The sequence below is a fragment of the Echinops telfairi genome, unplaced genomic scaffold (assembly GCF_000313985.2).
Source record: "Echinops telfairi isolate 266 unplaced genomic scaffold, ASM31398v2 ScPeMD7_7400;HRSCAF=8409, whole genome shotgun sequence".
NCBI classification, from domain to species: domain Eukaryota; kingdom Metazoa; phylum Chordata; class Mammalia; order Afrosoricida; family Tenrecidae; genus Echinops; species Echinops telfairi.
Window position 1 is genome coordinate 47,520,565 of NW_022111300.1, and position 6,401 is coordinate 47,526,965.

Genomic DNA, 6,401 nt, shown 5'->3' on the forward strand with positions numbered 1-6,401 from the left:
CCACCGTGGTCGCCTCGCAGTCCACGCCACTGCGCGCGAGTCGGCCCTGCGCGCGAGCCAGGTATGAAAGGAAGTGGGGAGCCGGCCTGAGGGTCCGAGCTGGCGGAGGGCCCTGGCGGCCTCACACGTCCGAGGACCCGACGGGGGAGGAGCTTGCCAGAGATGGCCCCGGGCGCGCGTCACCGCAGAGACTTTTTGGCTGCACCCTCCGAGTTCACACAGTCCAGCCAGGGCGCGGTCCTGCGTGCGGAGAGAGGAGGCCAGAAGGACACCCCCACCACCTGCTCCCTCGGACCGGGTTCCCTGGGAGTGTGAACTACCCGGGTCTCACGCTCACCCTACTCCCCACCTTAAAAACCTAAAGCCGTTTCCCCCAAGAAAATCTAAAGGAGTAGGCCTCCTGGTTTGAGTTCACTGCAGAAGAGAGAGGAGGGGAAAGGTTGCTGGCAAAGACTGGTCAGCCAGTGCCCCCCCCCCACTCCCCGGGGGTGGGGGACTTTTAAGGATTCCTGGGTAGAATGTCAAGGGCAATTGGGAGCTTGGAATTGGGCTACTCAACACAAGGTGGATGGTTCGAACCCACAAGTCGCTCCAGAGAAGGAAGCGTTCTGCTCCAGTAAAGATTGAGAGCCAAGGAACCCCAAAGGGGGCCAGTTCTCATGTCCTGGAGGGTTACTATGGACTAGGGTCTACTTGATGGTAGTGGATTCGCCCAGAATGTCAGGAGAGACCAGGCCCTGAAAAGGGGCATGGTGCTTGGTAGAGGATGGGGAGGGGGGTGGGGAGAGGGGTGGAAGGGTGACCCTCCCTGTGACAGGTTGACAGGGTGGCTGCAACAATGTTTCCTGTTGCACTTGGTGTTTCTGAGTGGGAACCTAACAACATGCACCCAGCACCGTTTCCTGTCATGGCTGCTCTGTAGGATGGGGTAGCACTGTCTACAGAGGGTGCCCAAGGCTCCGATCTTTATGGAAGTCGGCCACCACCTCTGTCCCCCTCACAGAGGCTCATCTGTTTGACTCTGCCACCCTGGGAGAGCCGCTGAGCATAGTCGCTGCCCCACTAGGGGTCCTGGTCTTGGCTCCACAAGGCAAGAAGGCCCTTCCCTAAGAGCTAGCTCCTTGAACGACTTCAGTCAAGGTCATGAAAAGAAAAGGACACTCCGGGAGTCTTAGTGGCACCGTGGTTACGCAGCGCAGTGCTTTCTACTACTCCCAGGAAGAGTGGTAGTCTCCGAAACACACAGGGTTTCTGCCATCGACTGCATGCCAGCGAGTTTGTTTTTTTATGAGCCACAGGGGCTGTGCATGATCTACTAAAGTTCAGAGTGCACGCAGCTGGCCCTTCCTGTCTTGTCCGGCAAATACAACTTGCTGGAGGTGTTTCCACAAGTGCTGTCACTGAGCATGAGTGATAAATCGGTCACCAGGTGCCACATCACATGTGGTGGATGCTAGTCTTCTCGGGGGTCCCAAAGAAAGCGTTGTCTCCTGTCTGGTGTTCCCCAAGGATACGGCCTCCATTGTATTCCTGATGGGCAAGAAAGTCATATCAGAATGCTGCACTTTGAAAAGTCTGGGCAAGTCTTGCAATCGATACTTCAAGATTGCCTGGTTTCAGCGTCAACTTCTGGACAAGAAAAAAAAATTTTTTTTTAAATGAGAAGCTCATGGGGATCATTGACAACTGATGTTGGCGAGGAACTTGGACTCAAAGAAGTGAGTTATAAGCCCCATCGTTTTACTAGGAAAGTTGAGCCTGGAAATATTATGATTATATAAAAGAGTGACTTTAAAGACTACGTTCAAGAAGCTAATTTCAGGCATCAGTAATTATCCCAAATGTTTAAATGCTTTTTACAACTGCTTTCCAAGCAATTCTTCTGGGGGACAGGGTGCAGCAGCAGGGTGTGGGGTAAACGCCCCCACATGTAGTCATTCCTTCCTACTGGCTGGTGTCTTATTCCTGGGTGTTCGGCCTTCTGTCCGGTCTCATAAAGCTGCCCCACCGAGCAGGTTAATTAGCTGCGGGGAGGGGGGGAGGGGCTGGGATAGGCCATTTCTTAAAGGGCTGCTGGCGGTCAGCGCTGGGGCTGGCAGGAACGATGGGAGTCAGTGGAAGAGCAGGCAACAGTAAGTCAGAACAGACTCTTTTGCATCAGGCAGTCCCAGGAACAGAGCAGTGGTTAGAGATGAGATGGAAGACCCAAATTGGACACCACTTCCAGGAATGAGATAAGATAGCCCAGGTTTTGAAGAACCGGGGTCATCAGGATGGACTCCTGGCACCGAGGACCAAGAGGAAGATCCAGAGAGCCATGAATTTGCCCAACAAATACTCTTTCATTGGACCTGCTGGGAATCTGGTCTAAGGGTTATGTCAGAGAAGAAAACAGATCAGACTTCCTACCCTCACAGAATTTACATTCTACTAGAGGAAGCCAGCAACAAGCAACCTAATAAGTAAATAAAACCATATGTTAGAGAATAGCAAAGCTGCTATTAGCTATAGCTTTATAGCTCACTGCCATCCAGTCCATGCGGAGTCAGTGTGACCTCCTAGGAGGGGGTAGAACTGGCCCTGGGGGGTGTCTCCAGACTGTAACTCTTTATGGAAGCAGAAAGCTCTCTCTTTCTCCTGAGGAGTGGCTGGTGGTTTCAAACTGCTGACCTTGTGGTTAGCAGCCCAACACCTTACCGCTACACCACCAGGGCTCCTACAAAGGCTTAGGAGAAAGAACAAATAAAGCCGAGAAGGAGGTTAGGAAGTCTGTATATACTGAAATGTGAGGTGGGTGTCACAGAGAAGGTACTCTTTGAGAAGACATGAAGGAAATGAGGAAACAAGCAATGTCAATTCCTAGAGAAAGAGCATCCCCAATATCAGAAGAAGGTACCAGAGGGGGGCTCTGTACTTCACCAGGGTCAAAGGTCCAGGTACTGGGACTAGATCACAGGGTCTGTCAGACCAACAGCGTGGACTGATTGCTGAGTCACCTGCAATTGAATGAAAGCTGCTTAGCTCAGAACAGGGACAGATTCTTGTCCATCTTTGTGCCCAGAGCATCACACACAGGTGCCCAAGAAATGTTGATTGAACCAAGCATAAACCCCAAGAGCCTGAGTGGGGCTGAGAGAGATGTGATCCCCTAGTGCAAGCTGTTCCCCGCAACCTGACCCCCACTCCCCAGCAGAGGTGGCACTTCCACTATAGAAGGTGAAGATCCTATTTCTCTCTTGGTGGCTGTCTTCCTGATCCGATCATGAGATGTGGAGGGAGGATGGAGGCCATCTTTCAACACTGTATCCTCAGCATCTGACATGCAAAGAGGTGCTAGAAGGAAGGGATGGAGGCCACCGTCCAGGGGAGCCTGCAGCCCTGCTCGGCACTGAAGACGTCAGACAGATCTTCGTTCAGCCCCGTAATGCAGATGTGTGCTCTGTTTGACATCTTCAGGCTTTATATGCTAAAACGGTATCTTGATGCCAAATTATGGTGCTGGTTGTATAACTCGGGCAATCTATTACAAAAGCATTGGATTCTGTGTGAATTCTGCACTGAAAGGCAAGTGGCTTTTGTGGTAGGTAAATGATCCATCAGTAAAGTTGAGGTCATTTTCAGACCATGTTTAGACATGCTGTCAATGATAAGCCAAAGAGACATATTTAAGCAAGCACATTACCATCCTTCCTAATAGATGTTTAAACCAGATTGATTGCGAATTTACTTTTCCCTTATGTGGTGCTAGCCACCTTAAATCAGATAATGCTGGCCTCCATCACCTAAGGTAGTTTACTGATAGGGATTGCTGAAAATAGAGCACATTTCAAACCTCTTGATGTTGTTTTGGGTTTTATTTTGGGTTTGTTTGTTTTTTTGAGCCCTACATAAACCAGTCCCAACAGACATATTATTCTGCTCAATTGTTTCTGAGTGAGAAAGATACTATATTTGACACACTGTCTAATCTCCTACCTATTTAGAGCCAGGTACCACCTAGGGACAATGAAGTCTTGTCTGGGACAAAATACTGGAGACTTCTAGAAACCCCACAGGATCACGTATATGTATGTACATGGTTCAGTATCGTTGGGGTTAAATATATCGTTGTGCGTAAATTATATACATTGCCATTTTAAGTACAATTCAGTAACACCGATCATAGTCACACGTTGTACAACCAGCACCGTTATCTACTTCCAAAACTTCTCCATCAACCCAAACAGAAACTCAGTATCCCTTAAAAGCAGTAACTCCCCATTCCTCCAGCCCCTAGTAACTACGAATGAACTGGTATCTCTCTGTATCTGCCTACTCTTCATATTGCATACACAAGAAGGCTTCAGAAACATCGTGGGAAAATGGCATTATCGTTTAATTCTATTTTCCCGTGAACTTTTGGAAGCCCCCTCATAAGTGGGAGATTGCTTTTCTAAGCATGGGGGTGGGGTGACTAACGCCATCTCTTGACTTTGGAACTTCCTCTTTGACATATGCAACACATTCAGAAGCAGCTGGCTAGAATTATGTGACCGGGGTTCGAGGGACAGTCAAAACTTCTTCCATAACCCGTAGGCATGGGCATCCCTAGTCTGGATGGTGGCTCCATATGGTATGGCCATCAGTATGGCCAAACTGGCATGTTCTGGATGCCTGCCAAGTTTGAATGCCAAGTTCCTCAGGACAGCCAGCCTTCTCAAAACCAGACGTCTTTTGTTTTCTCATCGTTTGTACACTTGGGATTGAAGAAGAGCTTCACCTCCATCAAAATTGCAGGTGTCTTGGCTACAACTAGGGTACAGGGAATTTGTTATAAACTGAACTCCATTTCTTGTACAATTGCCTAACCAATTGGACCAGCTACTTAGTGATCAGCCAGGGAAGGACTGGAATGTATAGCTCTCAACAGAATTATCTTTCATGCTCTCTTTCTCTGTAGGTGCACCCTTACCTTCTTATCCAATTCCTACCCTCTCCCTAGCTTTCATTCCCATAGGATGTCAGACACTTGGCACGTATTTGATCATTAAGCCCCCTGCCCTAACTGCCCAAGAGAAAGTGGAATGCTGAAGGAAGCCTTGAGAAGTAACAAAAGAATCAGGAAGTTTCCCTTACTATTGTTTAAAGACCAGGATCAAGAATCCAATTCCTTACCCATCTGGTCCCCCCAGAAGCTGGCCCCAGTCTCTCCAGGGTTCATTCTTCTATACCCCATCCATGGCTTGCACCTTCACCAAGATCATCTCACACCTTAGTGCCTGCCCAAGATCCAAGCTGGCTTCACCTTACCGTTTCTCCCCATAGTCTCCACTCCCAGCACCCGCCTCCTGCCTTCATCATTCAAACCTAGAGGCCAACTTTTGCTTCTTGATCTCTAAAGAATCAAGTCAGGGCACCCTCTGGTGGCCAGGAGAAGAGGTGACAACCTCCGGCCAAGGTCAGCTTCTGTGGTGCCCTGCAAAACAAGACTCGCGGTTTCACATCTCCTCGCCCCAAAATAGACCCCCTCTCCACAAAAGGAGGAGGCATAGAATGAAGCTCCCTTCACTCAATACAGCAGTTTGGCATGTTCATGGTTGACATTGAAAAGACACAAATTATTCTACTGCAGGACAAGGCAATATCAGGATATCAGCTATGATCAAGATGCCCACATTAGAGCAATTTCCTTTGCACTAGTGAACATTTATTGAGGCAGTACCAGAGAGTGCTGCAAACCATCCCCATACTAGTCTTAATGCCCTCATCAGTAGTTTGGTCATCATACTATCAGGCCCATGTTACTGATGAGAAACCCGGTGCCTGGAGATTTCAAACCACTTGCCCTGCATGACAGGGTCAGTTAATAGTGGACACAGCCTTGGCCCAGGCCACTGCGCCCAAAGGACTTCCCCATTGTCACTGCCCACTGGTGTTTCCGGCAGGCCTGGGGTGGTTCACTACTTTAGCTCCTTCTCTGAGCGGCTTTGTAGCTCAGATGGCTACGACTCTGCTCTCACCTGCCCTCGCACTCACACTTTCTCTTTCTACGCTGTAGAAATCTACAGCTACACGACCTGCACTGACATTATCATACCGCACAGATTTGGTTCTAACAAAGCTTCCAAGGGCATCTGCTTCTCTGGCTCTGCCCTCCCACTGAGGCTCCCTCAGGTCCGCTTGGACCTCCATGGCGCCCTTAGTACCTGTTGATGATTCTTTCCGTTAGCACGGTCTCTACGTTCTGCTTTAGATCATAGAAGAGTTGCTCATGTATCTGTGAGATCATTAGATGCCTAAAGACCAAAACTGTCATTGATTCTCACCCACCTATCGCGCCCCACACCCCACCTCCCACAAAGAAGCGTCTGTGCCCTAATCACAACCAGTACTTAATTAATATTTATTTGAAATGACCAATC